Source organism: Oxyura jamaicensis, chromosome 11 (assembly GCF_011077185.1).
Source record: "Oxyura jamaicensis isolate SHBP4307 breed ruddy duck chromosome 11, BPBGC_Ojam_1.0, whole genome shotgun sequence".
In the NCBI taxonomy this organism is placed as follows: domain Eukaryota; kingdom Metazoa; phylum Chordata; class Aves; order Anseriformes; family Anatidae; genus Oxyura; species Oxyura jamaicensis.
Window position 1 is genome coordinate 16732875 of NC_048903.1, and position 25944 is coordinate 16758818.

Sequence of the window (25944 nt, forward strand, 5' to 3'; positions counted from 1 at the left end):
TGAAGCAGGAAAGCAGCAGAATAGAGAGGAATAAAAAAAGAGAGAGCAAACTCTTTTGTTTGGTATGTACAAGAAGCGAATAAACTCCATTCTGCCCAATAAAGGAGAGTTCACTTGCTATCATTTATATTTTACTGCAACCCTCCCTCCTCAGCTTCAGCCCCTTCAGCTGAGATTCCTACAGGGAGACCCTTACTTTGACCTCTCAGCCACCCATGAGTGGTGATATATCACCACTTCAAGTGGCAAATTATTCTCTGATTTGGGGTCTCTGAACATGGGGCGAGATCTTCCTTCAGGCTTTGGCCCGATGCAGCATTAGTGCGCACATCACCAAAAGATAAAACAATACTGCAGTGCTCTTTGATCTGGGTATTGTCATGCGGGAAGATGTGTCCCATGTCAGAAATGCTGCTGCAGGAAGGGCTGGGTAGTAATTACCTGAAGATGCTTTAATGTGAAGTTTCCTGCTGAGATTAAGCATGGAAATGCAGCAATATATGTATATATTTATTCTGAAAAGAATAATCATGAGATGTGAGGAGCTGAAGAAGTGTTATCCTAGTCCAATGAGCCTAAGCACACAGAATATGGCTTTACAAAAAAGTTACTTCAAAGGTAAAATTCTGAACAGAAGGTAGAGGAATTGGTGTGAATCAGATAATATAGGGGAACCAGGCCTTAACAGCTAATTAATCAAGAGAATTTCTTCATATTTCCAGCACAGCAGCTCATGGCAACATGGGGCATCCTGCTGCAAGGAGGAAGATGGAGGCATCTCTGTGGCTGGCTGCTCTCAAGCCTCTCTCCAATCCAGCAGCCACTCTTACACATCATTAAGAGCCAAGCTCCCCACGGGGAACACCAGCGGTCTCATCAACATGGAGAGCAGCCCTCTTGCTTTGCATCACTGAAGTCTTGAATATTCCCACACAGCCCCTGTCTGAAACACAGCAGCTTTTTAAGGCAGCTCTGGGATTTTCATGACCAAAATAATACATTCAGGGAGGGTCAAATCAAGGAGATTCCTGATTGTCAGGGCAGTCTGGAAGTCAGGTGAAAGCACAGTCTGGTCCATTCAGTGCTGGTTCATCAAGAATTTGTCATAATTTGTGGCAGGGTGCTCAGATGGAGCTCTATATATATGAATTTTAATTGAAATTTGATTTCAGGGGACATAAACCAACACAAAAGTCAGTGTGCTGTTGCTTCCCACAAAGGTCAGGACAGCATGCTGAAGCCACATCCCAAAATGATACCTTTGCCAGCAGTGGTTGTGTAGCAGAACTCACCAATTCCAGCCTGGAAACTGGCAGGGCAGAATGGGAAAACAGCCTCAGTGAGAGCAGCGTCATGGGGCTGGGGATGGAGAGCCCTTTTTGGATTGAGCTGTAATAAAAGAGTATTCTGATATGTTTCAAAGGCACAGCCCAAGTTATCACAACAACATTAATTTGCCATTAGGGCTTGCTGGAATCAGAGAGGAAGACTGATTTTTAAAAGTAGAGTCAAAGGAAAGCACAAGTGAAAAAAAAATATGTTCAGTCCTTTTAAAGTCTGACCTAAAAAACCTTGTGGTGTAAAATACGCACTGAAATATTTATGTCAGGTTTCTAAGGTTCGTGTGTGTATGTATATGACAGAGCAAACTTGCCCTTGCTCTTGCTGGCCTTACACACTGTGTGACTCAAGGAGCAGTTCCCAGTGGGAGGGGAAGGGCTGACCACGGCCAGCAGAGGCTGTTACAGTGCTGGGAGCCCAGCAGGACAGTATGGCTACCAGACCACTGCCCTGGCCTCCGTGAGATTTGGCTAGTGTGAAGAGAGCTCTGGGCACATCCTCTGCTCTCCAGCACACTCTGGGGATGTTGCTGTCTGAACTTCTGAGGTGCACCAGCTCCTCTGGGAATGGGGTGGTTCCCTTCCCCTACAGCAACCCAGGTTTCCAGAGGCTCAAGCTAACCTCGTGAACCTGCTGATACAAACTTCACTCAGTCCTTGTGCCAAAATGGATGTGCACACCCCTGGTTTGGAGGTAACTCATCTCCCCCAGGCGCTGATGGAAACAGTCCCACAGACGTTCATGAGCAGCTTGAGGGGCCCTGCACAAAGCATGGCAAACCAGAGCAGACAGTGTGAAAAGGATGGATCTAGTGGGTGATATTTTAGAAAAGGCAAGAAAATGCCTTGCCTTTTAACCAGCAAAAAAGCCAGCCCCCATCCCATAGAGAGGATTCGAGTCTCTGGAAAAACAACAAATGCCCAGCTCTGCATGGAAACGAAGGGCCGGATTCAGATCTCATCCAGGGGTGATGGTGGGGAAAAGCCAGAGTAAAACCTCAACGTTAATGAGTTGCTTCATATTTCAAGGAGTGTAACAGAGCCGAGCCTCTATATGAGTGTACCTCTTGGTTTCTAAGGAACCAGCTGTTATTTATGCAGTCTATTTACACGTTCTCTTGGCTCTTTACGCAGAGGAAACATTTTATCGTGTGAGCTCCCTCTCTTTTTCCTTCCATATACACACATACATCTACTACAAACAGAGAAGGTATGGCAAAGACGTGTGAAAGAATTCCACATCAGTTTGTTTTAAAGGAAGATATTTCAGGTTGTCAGTGTGAAATTGTCATAAAATATACAGAATTATTATTGTCTGTGCATTTCTCCCTCCTAAGAGGATTGTGCTAATTAAACAAGAAGAGATTATCAAACTTTGTCTACAGCTGATAAAATCCAGCTACAAATTAAAATGCATGTTAAAGCTAATCCATCACAAACTGAAAAATTAAACTAGTGCATCTGTAATTTTTTTAACGTCCTTTGTCCTTCACACAGTGCTCAAATACTAGAATTTGAGTTAGTATTTCACATTTTAGTAAAACTGTACATTCTACAGAGTTTCTGAAAGCTCATCTTCTTTGCATGCTTAAGACTATGTCACTAATTTACATTGCTTTTTACAAATGGAATTGTAAAAGAAAGGGGAAAATGTAAGCAAGCTGGATTAAAATAAACATTTGCCTCTTTCCAGTGCCAATAAGTTTTGAAAAGTTTCCTCTTGTTATTACATACCTCCCAATGATTCACAGCAGCAGAAAGCCAAAATGCCTCCAAACAAAGGCTTTTTCCTTTATTATTATTGGAACAAGCAAGAACAAGGAGTTCTAGAAATTCAGGGGGAGATCCGTTGGGTCCCAGCCCTGTTTGCATGTATGAGCCTGAGTCATTTTAGCTGTGATTAACCACATCAAAATGAAGACAGAACTGGTCCAAAGTGGCACAACCAAACCAAGGCACTGCTGAAGGATTTGAAGCTCAGGGGTGCTGAACCAAAGCACCCTGTCTTCAGATATTCATCTGACACTAATAACTAAAGAGCACTTTCCTTCTGGCTCAAGTCCACTGCAGTCAGAAATGGTGCTGGGTCTGAGTGTGACAATAGCTAAAGGGCAAAGAAGCCAATCTGAGTAGAAAACATAACGGAGAGGCCATGTAATCTGGAAGAAAAATCACAGCTATCAGCCACAGAACACCAGGTCTCTTCCTCGCTCTGCTGCCCACTCACTTCACAAGCCTGGGACAAGTCACAGCACCTTTTTCCTACTGATCCTTTTTTCATTCTCATTACTTGACATTTTGGTCCCCTTTTGAGCAGGGTCTTTGTTTCACTAGAGTTTGGTGATGCTGAATACTAATCTTGGCAGTGACCTTTACGGCCTAAGATGATTCAAATAATAAAGTGAGGAAAAAATAAAATATATGTAGCATGTGCTGTCTTTCAACATAACAATCCCATAGCTTTTAAAGTAACTGTTTAAATGACTGACTCATTGCTAAAGTATTTATTGCTTTAGTTTTTTTCTGCCTGTGAAGGATAGCATGCCTCTGTTGGAGTCATGATTGCGAGAAGTGTAAGTTTCTCCTCTTAAACAGAGAACTCGAAAACAAACTCCTTACAAAATCAGAATTTTAAAGAAAGGGGGAACATGGGTGCAATATTTTTACCCACAAGTCCTCTTCATTTTCTATATAACATTTGAGCACTGCTTTTTTTTTTTTTTTTTCTTGCCCACCTTGTTGCCTGCTGATGCACTATGTTGCACTCTGCCCAGCAGGTAGCAAAGTGTCTGCAGGTGCGTGGTGCACGTGTCTCACAAGCCTAGGAAGTTTTGCTCCAAGAGCTCAGACTGGGTTTAAGCTGTTTGCACAGAAGCCTTTATACATCCCCACAGCTCATCCAACGTCACAGGGATTGTCCTGTTGGCCATCCACAGGGAGCCAACCTCTCCACCGTGCACTCACCAGGGCCCTGTGATGACCTGGCATGGCCAAGATACAGGTTAGCACTGGCTGCTAGGTGTTGTCTCTCAAAAACTCACAGCTTCAGTTCAACTGGTTTGTTAAGACCTGCTCCAGCTTCTCGTGTCCTGTCCCTCCAGGCAGAAATTAAGTTCCTGTCGTATGTGGAAAAGAATAGTTGCAAGCCTCTGGCTTTGCTCCAGCTTAAAACACAGTTAATTCCACATAGTTCTAAGAATCAGAATAACAAATTCCACATGTCCCTGCAATTGCTTTGACCTTGCACTATGATTTGTGCTAGAGTAAGGTCCATTTAGAGTACAAAACACAAGGGTAGTATTTATTTAACTGATTAAGCTGCATTCTTGTCTTATGAATCACTCGCCACAGATGGTACTTATGCTATGTCCTACTTTCTCATTTGACAAATGACTACTCTAAGACTCTTATATTGGCTCTAGCATGAATGTAACTGCATTGAATGCAATGGATTTATTTTTTATTTATATTGGTGTCAACAAAATTGGACAAAGGACCTGTAAAAGTAAAAAAAAAAGTGCCCCAGATACCTGTAGAATTCAATATGACACATCCATTATTTATAAAATGATTGTTTCTGTTGCAAAACATTATTGATATTGTTATTTTGTGAGGTTTCCACATGTACAACTGGTGCCTACAACTGTACGTAGTTAATATTGCTTGAGATTAATAAAACTGGTAGAAGGTTTTTCAATCAATATATTCTCTCCAAAGAATATGCAACAGTGTGTATAGGGGAATTGATTCTGTTTTCACAGATGTGTATATTAAGAGATCCTTAGAAGTGAAAGGAATTGTAAAAGCAGGAAACAAGAAGGCCATATGTGATGTAAAGATTAACATATATTTTAAATACAGCTTTGTGACGCTTTGGAGACCATTTGTGTATTACAGTAATTATATATTCAGCAAAAAGCAGCTTTCAAATATAGAGCCACAAATTACTTCTAGCAAGAAAAGAAGGAAAAAGATTTTTTTTATTTTTATTTTATTTTTTTTCCCCCCTAGGAATGGGTTTGTCAGCTGACTCCTGCAAACCCTTACTCCCTCAAAGAGGGTCTGTTGATCTGAATACACCACCAGAAGGAGAAGCCAGGGAGAACTAGCTGTACAAAGACTAGGTGTGTTGAAAGTAGCCTACAAAGTTCAAAGGATTATTTCTTATTGCAGAAGACCTTCCAATCTCTAAGGGAGAAAATGGAGGTGCATCCACCCTATGGTCCAGGGGCTGTTAAGAAGACCCCTCCAGAATCTGTATGATGACAGGAGTGAGAAATAGCTGTAAGAAACTTTCTTCTTTTTTGCCCTTGATGCTTTCCCTCACTCATCCTCCTCTGATTACTGTTCATAGCCTCAGGACTGGTTGCCTGACTGAAGAAACATCTCCTAACTAGTACCCAAATATTGGAGTTCCTCAGTCTGAGCACAGCCAGAGGGGAGAGGAAAGCCTTGTGGCTCTTTTGCTGGTTGAACAGGCGTCCCCTTGGAGGCACTTAGTAACATTAATATGTGCACTTCGTTACCGCTCACCTCTTTTGGAGCATATTTCCACCCAATGGAACAAATGAGGATTTAAAACCCATGCGTGTCACAGGAATTTAAGGGTGTCATTCATACCTCCAGTCACACTGTTTTGGGCAGCTTTTGTAAGGTAATAGGCTTGGATTTAGACAGCTTTGGGAAACGAGGCTATTAAGCAAAAAGGAAAGTATTGCATGAAACAGGCTAAGCAATTGAGGTGATTACACTTGTCCTTTGGTGGAGACCTAGCTGTGCTGGGGGAGGTGCTGTCTCTGGATGAGCTGTAAGATACATGTCCCGGGCACTGAAAGGAACCGACAACCTGGTGGCACTTTATCCGAGATATTTGTGGTGTCCTGGCCAAGCTACAATTTGAGTAATTATATCCTTCCCACGTCTGCTGCTGTTATATTTTCAATCAGATGTAATATTCTTCATATCCTGTCCAAAACAACCATGTGCTATAAAAATAGCTATTTTTATTTATTTATTTTCCCACAGAAGTGACTGTTTTTCAGCTGCAGATTACAGCTCTTGCAGACATAAGAAATAGATAAATAGGACTTCCACGTAGAGTTATTCTGCACAAACTGTATTCTCTTTTTACATCGACTATAACAGCTGATCTTCCTGTACTAACTTAGGACCTCATTAGTTATTTCCTACCAAGTGCCTGGAAACAGAGTCACTTTGGTCTCCTTGGCACCATGTGGATGCACAGGGACAGTCCCAGCTGGGAAGTGTTTGCATCCCAAATACCTAAATCAGCCCAGGTAGTACAGAAGCCCAGCAAAAGCAGAGGGGCCTGGCCAGGGTCATCCACAGCTCTCTGTCTTGGCAGCGGCATGGGGGCCTCCCTTAATTCATGGGTTAAGTTTGCAGCAAGTTTAGTGACAAACTGAAAAGCTTTGGAAGTCCCTCCAGAGACAGGATGCCACCTGGCATTTGGATTCCTCCTTGCTGTGAGGAGAGGAAGACCTAGCCTAGGGAGACCTAGTCCCTGCCAGAGCATCTTCCAGCAACAAGCCTCAAAGCAGGGGCAAAAGTCCCCAGGGCTGCTAAAGATCATACAATATACAGCTCTGCCTTGTTTCCTTTACTTTCTCTCTTTTTTTTTTTCCCCTCACCTCAAGGGCTGGTCAGAGCTGCCAAGCTTCCCTAGCAGCAATGTGTGCTGAGAAGCAGCTTTGAAGACAGGGAAGGTGGTTGGCATGTGTGGATGGCAGCTCCCAGCCTGGGCTGCAGAGAGGAGCTCAGGAAACACAGGGTGTAACAGGGGAAGATGAAGGAAAGACATGGGAAATCCTCATGAGCAGATCCTCAAGTTTGGACAAAGCTCCAGCAGGGCTCAGGGAGGGCTTTATCTCACTCAAGATTAAACAAGAAACTCAAGAACTGACTCATAATGAAAGTGCTAAACAATTAAGATTAAGCTTCTGGCTCCATTCAAAGCTTTTGCTATATGCTTTGGACATCAGAATTCAGGTTGGAATCTGATACAGCAATAAAATACAGCCTTCACTTTTAGGAGGGAAAATGCAATTATTATTATATTTCAGTCAAAATAATCACCTGGTTGAATTCAAATATATGCCAATATCTTGCTGAATCACAAGCTTCAAAAACAAAGGAGAGGAACCTGATGGACATGCAGGCTGAACAATTTAACATTGAACTGGTTCCAGTTAGCAATGAAAAAGTGTGGCTCTTGTAACCTGCAGCTCCAGAAAAGGAACAGTAGTGAGTTAGAGAAAAGACATTTCATGCTTGAGGACCTGTCCCAGAAACCGTCCCGAGACCATTTTTTGATGTATTTCCAAACCTAGAGTCGAGCCTAAGGCATACAGAGAGGCAAAATTTCCACTCTAAAACCTGCTGGCTGCAGCACAGCTGTGGAGCAGTCCTAACTGTTATAACCACCCTGCAATGACTGGTGTTCAAAATAAATTGTCATCTCCTTTCTCCAACTGCTATTACCATTTCTGTGCATGAAAAGTAAATGGATGTTTCATTTTGTCTGCTACTTGTGGAAGTGAAGTGCTCTTGTATCTGCCATACTCACAGTCTGAGGAATAATGGTAAAATACAACTTGCATGCTTAAGCTTCATCTATATTTCAATTTTTGCTAGCCCAGCTCTGACACTTAGGAGCATGAAGGGAAAAAACTAAAAATCACACCTTCTAACATAAAGGCAGTGTATAAAAATCCTCATATATTTTGCCAAAATCACTTGAAAATCTGGTTTAATTTATAAGTAAAAAACTTTTTTTTTTTTTATGGTATCTATTTCTTGCTAGGGAAGATTTCTATGTGACTGTGAAGATGAACTTCAATTCTGAAGCAGACGGCAGCTCGTAGTTTTTGAACCCAATGTCTAAATCTGATGGACTCATATTCATCTGCGTTCAGCCTGCAAAGGCCGACATCACACACCACTGGCTGCCACTGAAGTGAGATCAGGACCCAGCTCTGCATTTCGGCGCAGCTAGCATCTCTGCCTGCTAGAGACAGAGGTGGAAGGAGATGCTCCAGCTTCTATTAGACTGTCTGCAACAGCAGGAAGAAACAGATGCTGTATGGATATGCACACCTCTTTGCCATTTTTGTATATTTTTTTTTCTTACAAGCTATTTATCAGACCACTGTTGTGCTGATATGCTTTACAGAAACCTATGAAGCACACTTCTAGTTTTGCTGTCTCCTCCTTGCTAGTGCTTTTCCCAAATCCCAACTTACCTTCCCCAGCTGCATCCCAGGTGCAGAACCCAAAATGACGGTCTATACAACTGTTATGGTTTTGGCTGGGATAGAGTTAGTTTTCTTTGTAGAGGCTCACACAATGCTGCATTTTGGGTTTTTGATGAAGGTAGTGTTGGTAACACACCGATGTTTTCAGGTGATGCAGAGCCAAGGACATGCCTGCCTCTCATGCTGCTCTGCCAGCGAGGGGGCTGGGGGTGCATCAGCAGCTGTGAGGGGACACAGCTGGGACAGCTGACCCAGGCTGGACAAAGGGATGTCCCATAGCACGTAGTATCACTCTGAACAATAAAAGCTGAGGTAAAGAAGGAGGAGAAGACAATATTCAGAGTGATGGTGTATTTCTTCCCAGGAAACCATTAAGTGTGACGAGCTCCATTTTCCTGGACATGGCTGAGCATCCACCTGCCAAGGGGAAGCAGTGAATGAATTCCTTGGTTTGCTTTGCTGGCATGCGTGGCTTTTGCTTTACTTAGTAAACTGTCTTTACCTCAACCCTAGAGCTCTCACACTTTTACCTTTCTGATTCTCTACCCCATCCCACATGGGGAGAGTGAGCAAGTGGTTGGGTGGTGTCCAGATGCCTGCTGGGTTAAATCACAGCTGTGAGGGACCCCTGAATATGACCTGAGATATGCACATCCAGAGGTGTTGATGTTGCACTTCCCACCACACTGCTGCTGTGGCCCATTGGGCTGTCTGTGCCACAGTAAAAATTCCAGGTGCTCCACCTTGGCCGTGTTGAGACAAGCAGCAAATGGAAAAATGGAGAACTTAGCATGATCCCTAGACAAAACAACATTTCCATAGATTTTCTCCAGAAGGTCCACAGTTCCTTAAATACTAGAAAAAGATTTGTGAGCAGAATGGAGCTGCGCCTTGCTGCCTAACTCCAGTGGCAGAGGTTTTGGCTGGGCAGGGAGGTTCAGCAAGGGCACACTCAGCTGCACTTGCTATGAAAAGGCTTCCAAAGTATGCAGTCAGCTCACCAGTGCAACACTGCACTGCTAAAGTTTGCTTTTGCTGGAAAAAACTTCTAAAAATATCCTTTTTTTATTATTAAGCTCAGAACATAGATATCACTTTTGGCAATTTGTTCACTGCGTTACAGCTGGAAGGAAAAGTTTCCCATGATCTGTTCTTCTGATCCATGCTATACATAACACAACAGGAATAATATCACACTAAAACAGTGACAGGAAAACACCTAAGTTCTGCATCTTTATTCTTATCTGAGCCTCTTCTGCTTAGATATTACACTTCACGTGGCACCACACATAAGAGTCTATTGAAGTAGGACTTGCTAATGGGCAAACCACAACTAATTGGAAATAACAACCTCTGCCTTTCCTTCAATCTCAGGACAAAAGATTTTTTTTTTATTTTTTTTTTTCAGATTTAAAATATATACATTTCATCTTTAAAAAGGGAATGAAGAATATGATTGAGAGCAAGTGCTGAAAAGAGCAGAGCTTAATGTATGCCAGTGGTTTGTGTGTGTGAAACATCGAGTTTGAGTGTATCTGTGAGTGTTTGCAGGTGAGAGAAAGTAAAATAAACCATCTTAGTTCTGAAAAGATGTGGCTGGTTTTCACCCCCTCCTCCGGGGCAAATTTCAGCAGCTGGAGGCTGGCTCCCAAAAAGGGGCACTCTGGGGCTCTTCCAGGCATTTGTGACATCTACTTGGCAGCTGCCTCCCTTCAGAAGAAACCATCTGTGACAGCAAAGGGAGAGGACATCTCCCAGGCAAAGTAAAAGCCCATTTTGCAGCAAAGCTTAGAATGACAGCTGGGAGATTTTGAACTGGATGTACTTGGTGAGAAACAGGAGCAAAGGAGGTGAGGGTGGCAAGTTGCTTCTCGAGGAGCTCTGCCCTTATCTGAGCTAACAGCAGCTCTCCAAGGCTGCACAGTCTAAACTGATCATACCCAACTGAAGTCACCAATGATGGATGAATCTCTGTGGGTGGAGGTGGATGGGTTAAAGTTATCCTTCTTTATGCGAAAGGCAGCAAACACTTTTAGTCATTCATTTATTGCTGCTATGATGAAATGAAGCAATGTGGATTATGAATCTAGTCCATCCATTGCCAGTGCCCATCCACTTCCACCCACTGCAGATACTTGCTGCTTCCCGGAGCTGTTGCCCTGCAGTGTGCCAACTGAGTTGTACCAGAAAGGGTGACACACACAGAAACAAGGCTGATGAAGGCAAGAAATGATACCCACCTCCAGCTCACACAGCACAAAAGCCAGAAAGAAGCCTGTTCCTTTCCATAATTTCACCTAAGTTTAACTAAAGTTCAGTTGCCTAGAGGGGAAATCTCCTGCTCTTTCATTCCCTAATCCAATTATCCTAATAAATAAATTTGCTGGCAAAGGTTCGTAAAAATAAATAGATAAAATTTTGGTGAGTAGATAAAATGACAAGCAAGGAAACAACAAGAGAGCTACAGAAGAGCAACACAAACATTATCAGGGAGAAACCGATCAAACAAGGTTCCCAAGGGATTTTAAAATGCCATGCTCTGCTTTGAATGCACACGTTTCACCAATAAAACCTTAACACACTTCTTTTTCACAGCATGAAGAAGCCAAAGGTCTAGTTAAATCTCTGCTCAAATAGGAATTTTAAAGATAAAGACCTACCCTATTAAATATCCACATAAATACACACAAATGCATGCACACACTGAATACTCTCCAGCCTTCCCAGAGTTTTCCTTTCATTTTAGGATAACACAACACTAATTGAAGACTTGACTTATAACAAGACTTTGATGAATTTTGGTTCCCTCATCACTGAAAATGTGACCTCAAGTCAGACAAATCTGTCTCTGCAAACAGCTTTTAGCATTTTATACGTTAAAAATGTTGAGCTTATTTGAACTGCTGCCTTTAACAATGCATTTTATTTAAAGATGCTTTTAAGTTCTTGAAAAATCTTCGTTACAGATAAGGGGAGAAAAACTTTTTTGAGCTGAATTTTTTACCTTTCTGTTTAAAAAAAAAAAAAAAAAAACAACACTAAATTTTATGTATATATATATATGTATACATATATATATTTGCTTGGGCTATTTAAGAATACAAAACTGCCAGAAAATCAATATGAAATGGCTATTTTTATTTTATTATTGATATATGTCATCCTTAAGATCACTTCTGAACAAGACAGTAGGTATTTCTCCCTGCCAAGTTTCTTTTCTGCCCTTTCTCTCTAGCTATTGCTTGCCCTCTCCTGTACGTAAATAATGAAACTAGCTTTCCCTGCTGTTCTGATGATTAGCCCTCTGTCAAGCTGGGCAGGATCACATACCAGACAGTACCAGTTAGGACATTAATTACAGGTGTCAGGTCTGTTATTATCAGCAGTGTTTGCCGGTGTACTGCAATGCACAACATACAATTATCTTCAGAGAAAGAAAGTAAAGGCAAAACTGGAATTCTAGAGCATCCAGGTTTCGGTGTAGTCAACAATAAAATTAGATTTTCCACTTTGGCAAATCATCCTAGCCCAGCCTCTCTTGCTGAAAATGTCGTGATGTCACAGGGTTCAGAGATGTCACAGATATTGATGCTATCATGTCACCGAGGCAGGTATTTTAGGATACCACCAATGAAATGGGAAGGAAAAGGAGTGGGAAAAGATGGTAGAAAAGCAGTAAAAACTCAGGCTAACTGGGATTTATTTTCTCTATTAAATACACTCTAACCCAAGGCACCATGTAAGAAATTTACCCATGGCTAACTTCCAGTACAGGACACAGGCAAAGGCACAACTTTCTCTGGAGCAGCTCCTGGTACCCTGGTTTTGGCCACCTGCCGCAAACCTCACCATTTTTCCTTGTTACTTCCTTCTGTTTATTTCTGTTAGGCCACTCTTTTCAGTCTGAAGAAAAAAAAAAAAAAAAAAAAAAAGGAAAAAGAAAAAGAAAAAAGGCAATCGTAACTTGCCTTGGCTCCCGATCTGCCAGGCTGTGGGAATGAGCCAAGGAGGCTCATGAAGACTTTCTTGGTGAGAAAGTCTCCCCCTCCCCTTCCTCCTGGCATTTCCTTACAGAGAGAGCTGCAGAGCTGAAGGCAGAGGGAGCCTTTGCTACAACAATTAATTTAGAGAGAGATTCTTGTATTTTCAAGGCTGTCAGGATAAAACAGCCACTGGGCTGTCCTAGTCTGGCAGACTGCAGGGTAACCCCTGGAGCCTGCAGTCTCAGCTTGGCACAGCGTGGTCATCTTCAAGCACTGTGAGGGCAAGGGATGCTTTGCAGTAATGAGCTTTTACAGCAGCTGGGTAGACAGAGAAATACTATGATCCCAGAGAAACCCTCAGTCCCGATGAAGTTACAACACATGTCCCAGAAAGTTTGGCACTGGTGATGCTGAAGGTTGAGAGGTGGTAGCCCAAAGCTAAGCACAAGAAGGCAGAAAGGTGCTGCCTCCACTGCTGGCAGGTCCAGCCATGCTGCCAGAAGGATAAGGGGTCCGGGCCAGTTTAGCCCACTTAGAAGCAGCTACAGGAACCATCACTGGTCCTCACCTTCACCCACAAGCTATGTCTTTGGAGCAGAGGAAGTTCTCCTCAGCAGGGAGGCAGAAAGATGTTTAATGCTCATTCTGGGTGAAACCACCAGCAATGTACCACTGCATAACCCCTAGCTACTGGGGCTTCAGTCCCCAGTGCACATCTGGCTCCCTGCATTTTTGCATTTCTTAAAGGAGTGAATAATCTAGCACCCACACGCTGTCCTGATTCCTCCCAGTTTTCAAGACATTAACCACTCATGTTGTTTTAAGTACACTTGAAAAGACACACATTATGTGGACATCGACGGCAAGCTACTATGTCTATTTTAAAACTAGACTAAGTGCTTGGAACAATTTTTTTTGCCAGTAAAAATACTTGGTCAATTGATAACCTATGAGTTTGTCAAATGTAGTACATTTATAGAAAGAAAAAGCCTATTAAAAAAAAAAATAAAAATATTTTAAATGATACATACTAAAAATGAAATGGTATTTCCAACTATGTGTTTATACTTTTTTGAAGCTCAAAAATAACAAGAACAGCCAAAGCCTAAACAAATAGAAGAATTTGTTTGCAGCTGAGTGAAAAACTGTATTTGCTCCAGAATGATTTTTGATTAGTCTTTTGGTGGTAAAATTTATATTCTTTGCTCATGTAGCATTTCTCCCACCCCCATTTTATCTCCTTCTCATTTTTCAGGTGAACCTGCAAATCAAAATAAGAAAAAAAAATCAATTATCCATTTTTTTCCCCGCTTCTCTAACAAGGATCAGTCTTACGTGACAAAATACCTGCATGGCATAACAGTAAATTTTGTCGTATACCACACACACTTGGGTCAATTGAGTAACAGCTACACGCTCTTAAAAATCAATCTATATTTATCACGTAACCTAACCATTCTGAACAAAAAGCGGGACACATTTTTTAAATGTGTTACAATCCAGGATGCGTGCACGTGAGTGTCAGTAGATGTGTGTGCTCGTGCCGGAAAACATTTTGACCACAAATGGGGCTGATTATCAATATAATTATGCTGCAATCACACCAGAGGAGAGTACTCAGTAAATCAAACCCAACTGTCCGCCCACTTGCAGTGAAGAGACTAAAACCTGTCAAATCAGGAAAGGAGGAACAGGTGGCCTCATTTGCAAAAAAAGGCTGCTCCTCGCACCACCGGGTGCCATACATCAATACTCAGATGCATATACACATTTATTAAATACAGAATATCACTGCTTTGTGTGCAGCACATTAAATATGCTTGTGGTGCTCACAACAATATAAAATCTGACAAACAGGTCTCTTAATACGCCAAGAAAATAACCTGGGACTTAGTAAGCACTGCCATAAGTTTTTGCCTTTTTAACTTTTCAAATTGCCTCTGACAGCAGTGGGCAGCCAGCTACAGCAGCTCTGCCCTGGCTGCAGCAGGTCCATCAACGGGTGGGTGTTCCTCTCTTCCCCCAGGGGAACAACCCCCATTTCTGGGTGCTGCCTTCTAGTTTGGGCTTACACATGCTGGATCTCAAAAAAACCTCACTGTCCCACCTAAGTGGTCACTGATCCTTTGCTGGACTTGGGAAACATTGAATATAAAATTTCACTTCATCCTCTCTGCTCTGCTGACATGTTAGGTGGGGAGAAACACCTGACTTCTTTGGGCAGGGGGTTAAGGAGTAAAGCTGGAGGATGTATTTTTATTCAGTTCTGTGGAAGGGTCTGGATGGGCACTGTGTGGTCTAACCACAGTTCATTATTTACTCGTGGTGGTAGCAGAGCCAGCCTCCAAGGGAAGACTGAAACAGCCAGTGTCACAAAGCAGACAGAATAATAAAGCTCCAAACTGCTGAAAGCTACCATCAATTCAAACCTTATTGGAACTGGAAGGAAAACGCATGCAGGGCACATGCCCATCCAACCTATTTTGTCAGGAAGGAGATAGCCAGTGGCAACAGGTAAAGGAAAACACTATCACGAATTGGGATGTAGGCAGCTGCGCTCACCTGCTCACACAAGACTGATCTCTAAGCTGTGGATATTGTAATGACCAAACTATGAATCTTCAAACTCAAGGTTAATTCACATTTTCTGTAATGGATGGGAAAAGCCGGAAATCCATCAAACCTACAAATAGGAAGAAAATGCCTCTGAAAGCAAATGTCTTGAGAAAGTACTAGGTATTAAATGAAACGCAGGTATGACAAATGCTGTGGGCTCTCAAGATTCAAGTATGCTCTCTTTCCAGGGTTATCCAAAGAAAAAGATGAAAATAGCTGAGATGTGTTAGAAGTGAGGTTATGGCAGCTGCCCTGTAACAGGAGCTTCTAAAAGGCTCCAGTCACAGCGATGCCTCTATCGCATAATAACTAAAGGGAGAAAACTTCAGCATTTAACAGTATAGATCATACAGCCTGAGGTAGCCAGGAAGAGCAGTTATGAGCCCAAGTTCTGAATAAGACAGATTTTTAAATGATCTTCAGAATCATTAAGTCCTTATTTTCCTAGTGGCAGGTGGTCTCATCTTTCAATTCCTTTTACAAGCATAAAACAGCTGTATTTAGGTGTTGGCACTCAGGTTGTAACCCCAGAGATCTATAGAAACATGACAAATATATTATGTATGCACATTCCTTATGTCCAGGGCTGAAATAATACTTTTTATTCCAAGGTGGAAAACTCCAGGAGAAAAAAACTCTATAAAAAGCCATAAAAACCTATCTGAAGGGGAAAGAAGACATTTGCCTTGACAATGATTCATTTTTAATTGTTTTGTGTGATTTCAATGGACTCAAACTGATTAGGAAAAGAGACAATTTGCAAAGTACTCCTGGTTAGTAGTGGCATACACTTCACATTTTAATCTGTAAAATGCTTCCCATAATATCCTGTAATGGCTTTCCCCTCTCAGTAATGTAGCGGGCAGTTGCCCACGTAAATCCCACATGAGATAGGTGACCCCTTTATGACACAGCACATACACCAGATGAGAGAGATCCTGCTTCGCTCATAAAACCAATCATTCTCCCCTAATAGTCTACAATTTGCAGCTATCATAAAAACACCCTAACCATATTTAGTAGGCAGCGGCACAATTCTGAGCTTGAAGGTTGAAGACCTGCACACATCCATCCCTGTAGCCAGACTGCTAACAGAAGTCAGTAATTCACAGCAAACTACCACCAAACGGCACTGAAAAATAAGAAGCCCTAGTGTGAGAGCAGGGGCCTCCTGGATCTTGCAGAGTTATGTGCCACTGGCCTGTGCAGCACTGGGGGATGTCGATAAACTCTGCAGACAATACCCAGGGGTATCAGTAGGAGCATTTTCTTTCTGCAATAGCCAGTGAGGTCCATAATGCAGAATATAACTTTTCAGCCAACTCAACATCTCACCACCTCCTTCTTCTCCAAGGCAAGCCATACTGATGACATCTTCCTTATCGTCGATAAAAATGATGTATGGCAGATTGCGGAGTTATTCAACAAACAATTTCCAAAGATCACCTTTACTACAGCATATAAAACAGATCTAGGACTCCCCTTCCAGGATGTCAGAATTTTATGAAGCATCAACACTACACTTGCAGCTACCTGATATGAAAAGAACGGCGCTTTGGGTAGATATACAGTGTTTTGCTTGCCTCAGCACATTCCCATGACCGCACAAGAAGGTTGCCTTGATGGGGCTTGTGATTAAAAGCACCATGGAGGTGATGCAAGGCATGGAAAATCATTTGCAAAAAGCACTTGTAAAGAGCTGAGCAGATATTGCTTCCTACCTGCCCAAGCCTAAAGACCACCCTCAATGTGAATGGCCTGACCAAGCACCAAAAATGCAGATAAGCTCTACTATTGATGTGCCTTTTCCTAATTAACGTTGTCAAAACTTACAAGATGGCCTTAGGAATTGATTATGCAAATCCCCCAAACGGGTAGAAGTTTTTGCCAACAAGACTGAGCATCACAGAATGATTATTTCTGCCATCCGTCAAAGCACTTAAGAAGGTGGCTTTCCATGATCCCAGCAGCAGTGAGGGCAAGCTTGGAGCTAAGCACATGCTTAGAGCTAAGCCCAAGCTGTTAAAGGCATTTCTCTGAATCAAGGACTGAATCTCTTCACGCAGATGCAGTTTTTATTTCTAATTGTAGAGATTAGTCACGAGGAGTCAAAAGACATACCCAAAACACATTCGTTACCCTGCTGCTCTGGAGAGGAAATATTTTTCCCATCATAGCATTGCACACCCATCCTCGATTTTTCTATCAGCACCTCCCCTCTCATAGCTATGTTTTCAAATCCAGGGACATCATCATTATTCAGGAATAGGCCCTTGAGCAAAGATGAAATGAAAGCAAAATTACCAGCACAGCCCTGACCAAGCACACTGAATTCTACTCTACCTTTAAGAAACAACTGCCTTTGGATGATTCCTGTAACCTGCAATTTATATCTTATTTGAAAATGGTAAATACAAGAAAGTTAACGCAAAGGAATCAACACTGGATTAAAAAATAGGGTACCATAACAGTTACCTTCTGCATTTTAGAGTGCAAGTAGTAGGATATACTGCATGGAAAAAAAGGTAAATGGATTTGCGTTTAAGTTTCATCACTTTTAAGGTCCCCAGTATCCAAGCCTCCCTTTAAAAGAGCCCCTGTGGACAATAAACTCTTTTAGAAAATACACAGCAAAGAAGCAGCGTCTAATAAACAGACATAAAATTAGACTGCTGTAATGTTTCAGCTGTTCGCTTCCTTTGATGCAGGCAGCTGGCAGCAAGACATTTGAAAAGACAGAAGAACAAGTAACTTCTAATAGATAAATATATATATTTTCCAACATATATATTTTAAACAACTTATAAATTCACTCACACACTCACGTACTAACAGGATAAATTTACAGGGCAAACACAAGTGAACAGTCACCAATGTAGACACTGAGCTACCATTAAGCATTTAAAATAATTACAGCTTTTTAACCATGGAAACAAGAATTTTACAAGAATATTTTTGGTATCTTTTCCTTCAGAGCAAAAATTTCTCAGCCATTTGTGTCTGGGCGAAACCAGAATTTCACTACTGGAAAATCAGGAGTGCTGTAATTTTACAAAACTGAGTGACAAACCCAGGGGCTCGACGAACCAGGAGCCCTTCTGAGACTTTGAAGACCACCACCAGCAGGACTTAAAAGCTCACCCTCCTTGCACGGGTGCCCTCCGCCTCTCACGGTGCAGGAACAAGGCTGGCAGCTTTTGCCCTGCAAAGCTGGGGCAAGAGCTTTCTGCAGGAGCTTTGCAACAAAACGGCATTGCCAAATTAAGACCCCCCCCCTCCCCCCCCCCCTCCCAATGTCTCTAGAAAGCAAGTTCTGCTAACACCTCAGTACATGATTCAACTTTGTATTTCAGTGTAAATTCACTGAATGGCAGCCCTGTTTTCTTTTAGTCCCTTTATCCTTGAAAATGGTAGCTTTTGCCCTTACTGCTTTCACATGAGGCCCTGGCCAGGCGTTCCCCTTCACAGACTGACAAGATCTGCTCCCAGGGGGGTGATGGCAGCTGCCTCCTCCCTCTGCACATTCCCTTTCTTATGCAGAATTGTGCTCCCAGCTACAAGTCCCCATGAAACTTCCTTCAAAGGCAAAAAATGGGATGGACAGCCCTGCACAATGAATTTCTCAGTAAGATACTCACACAGGAATCAAAGGATATTCATATTCCAGGAAAGACAATTTGCCATTGTAAGCGTTTCATTCAGCAAATTAAACTGACCTGTCTTTATGCAATAGTGATCAACTAGTGAACCTCTGAAGAATAAAAAAGCCTACCAAAACCAAACAAAAATAAAACTACCAGAAAATAATTAATTTATTTGCTTTAAAAACCAGTAGGTACCATGAGAAGCCAAGAATCCTGCTTTATGAAGTAGGTCTCTGGCCTTGCTTTCCTGCTGCCCCAGCATGCTGAGGACCTGGACCACCCTGGCTTGCAGCTCGAACATGGCCACACAGCACAGGATGGGTGGCTTTCATGGCAGTCCCCAGCAGCCTGTCTCCTCCGATCTTTCCTGCAGAAGCAGGAGAAGTTGTTCATTACTCAGCTCCGACATGCTGTAATTTCCTTCTGGATTTTATGTATTTATTTTCATAAGCCCAACCTGCCTTGCATGTCAGGCAAAAAGTCACCAATGTTACCAGGCATCATGTGTGTCAGACCTTATACCACATCTGGCTGCAAGCCCACCCCAGACAGACTGAAATAGATGATGGTTTCTAAGAACAAAAACAAAAGCATTTGGCTTGAAGGCAGTCAAATAGCTTTGTGGTTCTTCTTTACGAATCAAAGTGTGCACCACGGCTCCACCAGGCAGAAGCGGATTTTGGTGCTTTGATTAACTGGCCCTGCCCCAACACCACCCCATCTCTTGGGGCTGCTCAGAGCCCACAAATGACCTTGGAGGCTTTAAGCAATAATGATTATTGAATTGGCTGATCCTGATTACCAGCGGTATAATACAATATTGAAATTCCATTTTAAATTTCCTGGTTCTGAGACACGGTGTTCTTTAACGGTAAGACAAGCCTGAGGCATGAACTGAATACACACGAGCACACAAAATATCTGCAACCGTTATCAACAAGAATCATAACTATGAAAAAAATAATACCAAAAAACAAGACCAAAACAACTGCATAGCTTCTTATCTTTTTCCATTTGAAAAAGATTCCTCTTATAGTGCCTAATACCTTACAGCTTTGCGTTAACATGAACTATGGCTCAGGAGGGTAAAACACCAGGGGACAAGTTGCCCAGAGGATGCTAATGCCTCTGTGGATTTGGGTGATGATCTGAGAAACCAGATAGCTCCATGGCAGGCAGGAGAGGGCTGCCCATGCCCGACCCATAAGTAAATTTTAGGACATTTAATAGAGATCTGGGAGTTAGCCTAGACACCAAGTGTTCCTTTACTCACATTGAAAAGGCTCAGAAGAGCATTGCTGTTTCCTACAAGGCACCCGTTCTGCCCTGTATATTCCTTAGGTGCAGCTGTATTTATTACTGCGTCCTTAGTCGCATTATGCAGATACCCTGAGAGAGAAGGATGGAAAGGAAACAGACAGAAAAACTGAGGAGTAAAGGGTAATGCCTTCACTGGTTACAACTTCACTCCGTGATTGAAATTCCTGGAATTCTCAGTTGTTTCTTATCAAAGGGCTTAAACAGAAAATTATTCTTTTAATAAAAATAAATGAAGAAAAATTGATCTCCTATTTCCAAGCGATACAATGGAGATCACCTTGTAGTCTGGCAGCAGAATTGATATGATTTGCATTACCTAGGATGACTAAATGGAGTGTTAAATTATCTCAAAAAAAAAAAAAAAAAAGGAAGGGGGGGGGGTAAGAGATGTAAATTGATATTCATGACATCAACAAGGTTAGAAAAGAAAAAAAGATAGTGAGTCCTTACATGTATTCTTGTACTATACAAGCATTAATCTTACATTCCATGGGCACTTCACTACTCGAAATGGCATCTTCTGCTTCTGTATGATACCTCTAGGAAATTGTTCACTATTATATACACTAGTGCTGAAACGCAATGCTGCAGCAATCAGTCTTGTCTATAAAAACATTAATTATTTCTGATAAATTCATTCTTTAGGCGTATTCTGAACACACAAAGAAAGTTTAGCAAGCTGTGAATTTGAATTTGGAATAAATATGCTGCATTATAAAGTTTCTGGCATGGAAGGGGTATGGGAGGAGATGGGGTACTGCCTCTGGCACATGTGCACTGGAATCTCTCCAAAAATATTTGAGAAATATCTAAACCATTTAATTATTTGAAAATATTTTACTGAGAGTTCATTTAGATTCTACCATCACCCATATGTTTAACTATACATATATGTACATACAAGGAATATTGCAGGAGTACACAGTGAAGTTCTGCTTTGACCACGCCACACAAGATATTTCCTCTACAGAGTATTTGCAGCTGCATGAGCATACAACCATATTTTGCCCCCACACATTTATTATTAGCTTGGGTTTGCCCTGGGCTAGTGTTGTCCCATAACTGGTAGTCAGCTCAGAACATGGGCAACAGACCCATGAACCAAAGGTTTCTGCTGCATGCACCAAGGGTCTTACCACTGCTTGGAAGCACAGTAGAGATCACACTTTAAAAAATATGAGTTTTATTAGGAAAAAGGGACAATAATCCCTGCTTAGTGTTGCCCAACCTGTTCTATCAGTTTACTTTATTCTAAGGCTTGTAACAATTGAAGTGTTTTTTTTTTTTTTTTTTAATTAAGTCTTTGCTCTTGGAGTCTTGGGACTATAGGTTAAAATCCACCCAATTCAGGATTCTATGACTGCATAGGATTGTAAGGTTTGTAATTGTTCAGAGAAAACTGCTTAGAATTATATTAATGATATAATGTTAGAAGTTATAATTTCTCCAGTCTTCCATGGTCCAGATACAGTGTGGATTTCACCCGGAGCTATACAAATACCTCCCCTCCAAGCAGCACTAAACAGTTCATATGCCAGGTATCTCCACAGTCTGAGGTCTGTCCCTACTCTCTTCTTTCATGGTTTATGAGTGATTTTTCCTTAGTGTCAATTTTCACATTTTCCTGTTGGTCTTCCATTTTGTCAGCTTTCTGGCAATAGTATAGATCTGACAATAATCAAGCTTTTTTCCTCTCCAGTTTCCAACATTGAATGAAAAAGGAAAGCATGTTACGATTAGGGAAAAAATATTAATGTTTGGTGAATATCAAAAAAAAAAAAAAAGGAAAAATGTTGTTGAACACTTTCCTATTAGGGAAATAACATTGCTTACTTCTTTTCATTCATTTTTGAAAAGAGAAGTTGCAAAGAAATGTTAAAACTTTGTTTATTTTAGAGTGGAATCAAAAATTCTTGGAGTGCTTGAAGGTGGTAACACTGAATTGTTTACTCTGCCTCCCTCTTCTTCATTCCCAGACTTACTGTATCTCTACAGAAATACAGCAAGCCTATTAAATCTACTGCTCACCTCACTGCCAATAAATTTATTTATAAGAGCTGATTGAAAAATGTTTTCTATAATTCAGAATATCAGTGAAAAGATTTATTTCCCCTCTTTATCCTCCAATATTTTTGTATAGCTGTTAATTATTCTATTTTATGTAGATGCTACCTTTAGGTTTGCAGATGCACATTTATGAATAAAATATTTCACAGGCGAGATCATAGATTAGGGCTAACAAATGCAGTAGTTATTTTTTCATTTGTAGTAACACAGTGACCTTTTTTGCATTGCAAATTTCACTGTATTTGGGTTGGGGTGAGGATATGAAATATGTAACATCAAATAAGGATATATAATATACTGAAAGTAGGTATCAGAGGAACAAGACATCTAGAATTCCCCTTGACTTAGATTTAAATATTTTCAATGTCTTAGTGCCATACCACCCTATTTTGATTCCTAATGAAACTCAGGAAATTACCCTCTGATGTCCTCAGATAACCTTTATATGATGGGTTTGATGGAAGCAATGTCTGACATAGCTTTACACCATTTATCATATGTCAGGAAGAGCATCATTTACTCCAGAGCCCTTTCATACCGGTAGGCATTAATGACAATCAGCCCAGAAAAGTTTTCAGCAGTGCAGTGCAGTTTGCAGGGAAATGTAAAATGCCATATTTAACAACGCGTCCATTAGCAGACCCCCAGATGAAAGCTAAATTAAACACCTGCATTCAGATCCTCCTAAACAGCATTTCCTGCTGTACTGACAAATAATACCTAGTTATTTTCCATGAGGGATGATATCTCTTTAGAGGAAATCTGTTGGAGAGAAATCAGTCCCAAATTCTCAAACATGTGAGGATGTATCTGCACATTCTTGTCCTCAAACGTCTCCACTTCACAAAAGAAACCGAGCCTGCCTTCTGTCTCTGTCATGGCAGAATAACAGCAGTGATTTAGAGAAGAGTACACACTCAGAGAGATGTAAGAAAGTGAAGTTATTCCTTTGTTTCTGAGGAAGAAAAACGTTTGTCATGTCTTAAACAAAATACATTCTAATGTCTGGTCCCAAATATATTTACAAACAATTTCTATAGAATAATTGAGACCAGAAAGAGTCCACTTAGGTACCTCTATATTATCTCATGTACTGTGTTCACAGTATTTCAGACCTATCACTTCTTTTTGAAGAATATATCTCAGTCAATCTTCATCCTGAGAAAGGACTTTCATTTTCAACCTTTATTTCACCTAGTTGCTTTTCGCTCCAGGTTTTATGCTGCCCCCAACCTTCAACCTTCCTGATCTGTGTTTACTTCCAGTTTTTGGTGCTACCCACAGATTACTGATGCTTAGGCAATTATCTAGCCAAACATCCGTGCAGGCAACGTGTAGTCAATTATTTTAATATTGTCTTCTAAATGAATCACTGTAATCATTCTGACTGCCTACCTCTGAAGCCAAATTAACTTGTCAACGTCTTTTGTATCTTAAGGGTCAATTTTAGAAAGGTCTCAGCAATGGCCCAAATCTACTCCCATTGAAATCAATGGCAAAGCTCCCAGGATCCTCACTGGAAGCAGGTTTTGGCACGTACAGTGTGTTTATGAAAATTCCAGCCTTCAGGACAAACTGTCCTAAATATTTTAATGGTGGCCTCTTTTGTGGCTTTAGAGAATCATCTACCTGTGATGGGACTTGATGCACCTGCGCAAACAGCACTAAACAGGGCTGGCTTTTCTGTGCTCCCACTCTGCATGGCAATATCATACTTTGTGATTGCCTGAGGCCATTCCTACTTTCTAAGTCCCCTTCCCCCCCCCCCCCCCCACTGTTTATTTACTTCTCAGATTATTCATTTTGCGATTGTTTTAACTGCATATTATGAAGACCTGAATTTTACCTTGTTGTCCAAGCTTCTTCCTTCCCCTTTTCTATTTACCATTTATTCTGTTTTCCACAGTGATGAAAACCTTCATGATTTAGCAAAACCTTGCATTAATCTGCTGTTTACCCCATCTTCCAGTTCATTAAATAGAACAAGGCTTAACACCAATCCCCAAAGTACTTCTAATGAATCTCCCTCTCCAAACTGATACACCACTGTTTGTCCTTCAGCCAGCATGGACTCCATGTGATCATACTTGCAGCCAGCTTCCTTTGCTCTTCTTTTCCAAGTAGGGTTTTGAGAGGCTCTGGAGTCAGCCTGTTATAAAATGTAGATGGATTGTAAGTACTGCTTTTCCTCTAATGACCAGTTTTGTAATTTTAATAAAGAGTCAATCAAGCTAACAATGGTTTGGCAAACCTCCTCTCTGAGGGATCCAGATTTCAACCTTGGGTGCACAAGCCTGGAAGAACAGATCTACACACAGAAAACTACACACAGAAAGCAAAGAGTTCATTTCAGCCACCTATTACCTTTCATTACATATTTTTAAGCAACAAAATCAGGATTTTGTTGATTTAGGACACCCAAATGAATATGTTGTGCTATTTACTAGAACCAAGAAAGGAGATCTTGCCCAACGATAATCTTAAGAAATTACTTAAAAGCCTAAATTAAATACAGGGGATATTTATCCCACTATATTACTTATGTGTGTCTGCTCAGCAGTGTCCTCACTGCCTCTGATGGTTTCTGATGGGGCCACTACAGGGCAAACCCGGCCTCAGGCAGCCGCATGCCTTCCACCATGATCATCTCTATCATGGAGGACAGCGACAGTGCTTGACTCGGCCCCTAACCGTGACTCTATAGTGATGAGCTGCATCTTGTGGTTCTCCACAAGCTGTTTGCTGTAGTTAAAGCTCTGGAAGATCCATCTCTCACCCAGCACCAGTAATTTGCTCCTTCAGCATGGCTTCCCAATTTTTCTGATAAACTCCTTAGAGTACCTTTTGTAATCTGTGGTCAACTGCATTTGTCAACCAGCAGATACCTGATCTAAGGAATTGAAAGCACAGTAACCCCTGTTTCCATTTTCTGCAGAGCAGCTCCATGAATATTTCATCCTCATACTGCTGTAAATACCAGGAAACCTATGGGGCTGTATTGCAAAATGCAGCTGACAAAATTTAAATCAATGTGTTGAACAAGCCAGAAGTAGCTTGCTTTCAAAGAGCTGGAACAGCCAGGAAGCAAAGAATAGAAATACTACATTGATTAAAAATAGATAAAATTTTCATCTTTTATCATCTTCATTATATGTAATCCAAGTACAGTAATTATCCATTTAATTTCTTTTAAAAAACATCACCACCCCACCACACACAGAGAAAATGCAGGCGATTTATTCTTTAGCGTATTTTTCCTGAACTGACCATGACCTCACTAGGTGTATATTTCTTTCTATTTGACATTATCACAGAGTGAAAGATTAGTTTTACCTTGCACGTAAGACTTAAAAAGAGTAAGCCATTGATCTTGGTTTTCATTTCTGCCACAAAGGGAACACACAGGCATTTTTTCTTCCACAAATACGGATTTGGGTAAAAGCCAGCTGTACTTCCTTGGTAATATACACCACCAGTTTGTGTGACTGGCAACTGATGCTCCTGCCTATGAAACAGGAGAGCAGTGGCATTTGTCATGACATGTCTTTGACATTTTCCACAGCAAGGGGCAGATAATATCAAACTCTTGCTCATACATTCAACTTCCTGGGGAGAAACAGACTTCAAAAAATAAATGCAAGAAAAAATAGACTGTTCAACACTTGTCCTAAATGCTGCAAGGAGAATAAGTGTTTATAAA

At 41.3% G+C, this 25944-nt stretch overlaps 1 long non-coding RNA gene across 2 annotated transcripts in view; it reads right to left on the reverse strand.

Moving 5' to 3' along the window:
• Positions 1-25691, reverse strand: part of LOC118172961 — a 59460-nt gene extending 33769 nt beyond the window's left edge. Inside the window, exon 1 of one of the 2 annotated variants that reach the window (XR_004753941.1) lies at positions 25578-25691. This is a non-coding gene — a long non-coding RNA (uncharacterized LOC118172961). The remainder of the gene's footprint in view (positions 1-25577) is intronic. The other variant, XR_004753942.1, reaches the window with a different exon arrangement.
• Between the last annotated feature and the right edge of the window lie 253 nt (positions 25692-25944).